The sequence below is a fragment of the Molossus molossus genome, unplaced genomic scaffold (genome assembly GCF_014108415.1).
Source record: "Molossus molossus isolate mMolMol1 unplaced genomic scaffold, mMolMol1.p scaffold_m16_p_5, whole genome shotgun sequence".
Lineage (NCBI taxonomy): Eukaryota > Metazoa > Chordata > Mammalia > Chiroptera > Molossidae > Molossus > Molossus molossus.
In genome coordinates this window covers 73370590-73372709 of record NW_023425388.1, presented here as the reverse complement: position 1 = coordinate 73372709, position 2120 = coordinate 73370590, and the positions used below count along the sequence as shown (strand labels likewise).

Genomic DNA, 2120 nt, shown 5'->3' with positions numbered 1-2120 from the left:
TCACTGGAGTTTCCTATAATCCCTTACATTTAAGTTAGTTCATTTATTTATTCATTCAGGAAAAAAAATTAGAATCAGATTATTTAACTCTATAATTATTTTTGACTATTTTTGACTATTATTTAACTCTAATTATTTTTGACTATTTTTGACTATGCTTTAAAGATACAAAAAGAAAGTTAAAAGTTTAAGGTGATTCATCACTATTTCTTAAAATATGTACAATTAAAATTCACACATAACTACATAGCTCTTTGATAACAGTTTTAAAACTAGATTCAATGGACCTACTCCTGAAAATAAAAACTTATTTCTAATGTTTATTATATCCTGACTAAATGATGACAAATACCTAAGGGGCCTGCAGGTTTATAGGTAAACTGCCCACATCTATAAGCATCACCTATTGCTTCAAGAAGAGCTGGAACACGAGGGCCAAATCGTTTCAGTCGATCGGTTTTACTATCTTTCAGTTCTTTCAAATGCCTCTGATTAATGTTCAGTGTTTGCTTCACATCTAATTCTTCTCTCCTAATTCTAGTATGTTCTTCTTTGTCCTTTTCTATGACTTGCTGAAACTGTCCGATCTCTTGATTGACAGAACTTTCTTGATCCTGCAAGGTCTTTACTCTGTCTTTTAAACAAGATATATTTTTTTTGCCTTTCCAATCACTCAGGTTCCAAAGACTGATCAGCACTTTTTTTGAGTTCTTTAATTCTTTTACAAAGCTGCTCATCATCTTTCTTTAATGCTCTATACTCATTTAGAGAACGGTTATATAAAACCTCGGCGTCATTATAGTCTCTTTTCTTAGCGGTAACGTCTGCTTTCAACGCCATACATTCTGGTGCTCGTGCATTTGTCTCTTGACTAAACTTTTCCAGTTTGTCTTAAATATCCTTGTATTTGTTTTCTGCTTCATTAAGTCTGACCTGCTGTTCTTCCATTTTTTTTTCAAGTCTAGCAGCACGATCTTCTCCAATTTTGATATTGTCTCTGATAGCATTCAATTGTTTTTCAATTTCATTGACCACTGCCCAAGCCATCTCATGTTTCAAGTGTTCTAAATTAGTCTTCATTGTATTTAAACCAGCAATAATTTGAAAACGTTCTTCTTTCTCTAAACACTGGCGTTTCAGTTCAGTAAGTCGCTCTTCTCCTTGACTTATCTGCTCCTTTGTTCTTTCTTTTGTTTCCATAATGTATGAATAATCTTCCTTCATCTCTTCCAGTTGGGTTGCTTTCATGAAAATTTGTATTTATCTCCTTCATTTTTAGACTGTAAAAACTGCTTGCTCATCTCTTGTGTTAAAACAGAATCTGGATTATCCACCTGTATGTTAAAATGATCAAGAATTGCAATCAGCTCTTCTTTCCTAGTAGAAACCACGGCTTCACTTTTCAGTTTATAAGACCGACTTCCACCCATGCTGATGTGTTGCTGCACCACTATAGAGTTTCCGTACACATTTGCTCTATAGGCATCATCTCCTCTGTTCCTTAATGTTATTGAGATATTTCTGTCCATCTTTCACAAAACCTTTCAGGGAAGATCCTCTATTAGTAGCGATTGCTTTTCCATCAAGACTGACTATGAGAGCTGTGAGTACTGCACTCTTCCCATTAGTGAAAGAAACTGTACATTCACCTTCATCACCGTCTTTCTTAGAATCCTCCACCTCTTCTTGTCGTGATTGTTTGGCATTTTCAGGAGAGCAGAAATTATCTTCCTTTCTTCTGGCCATCAGGTCTCGAACAAGTCGAAGTCTCCCCATATGGAACCCGATGGCGGGACTGTCGCGGTGCAACAGGGAGCTAAGGCCACTCTTGGGGGCGTCTCGGCCTCAGCTGGCCGCCGTTGCCCCGCCGGGAACCGCGCGCCTGCAGCGGGAGAAGGCAGGAGCCCTGCCGCCCTCCTACAGCATTCTTATACACCAACAATGAACTCACAGAAAGAGAAACTAAAAAAAAAAAAAAAAAAAAAAAATCCCATATACCTTTGCAGCAAAAAAAAATAAGATACCTAGGAATAAACTTAACCAGAGAAGTAAAGGACCTATTCACAGAAAACTAAGGTCAGTGAAAAAAGAAACAGAGGAAGATATAAAAAAAAAGTGGA

The 2120-nt window shown here is 36.9% G+C and overlaps 1 pseudogene; it reads right to left on the bottom strand.

Moving 5' to 3' along the window:
• Window positions 1-323: 323 nt before the first annotated feature.
• LOC118616968 lies at window positions 324-1761 on the bottom strand (annotated as a pseudogene).
• Between the last annotated feature and the right edge of the window lie 359 nt (window positions 1762-2120).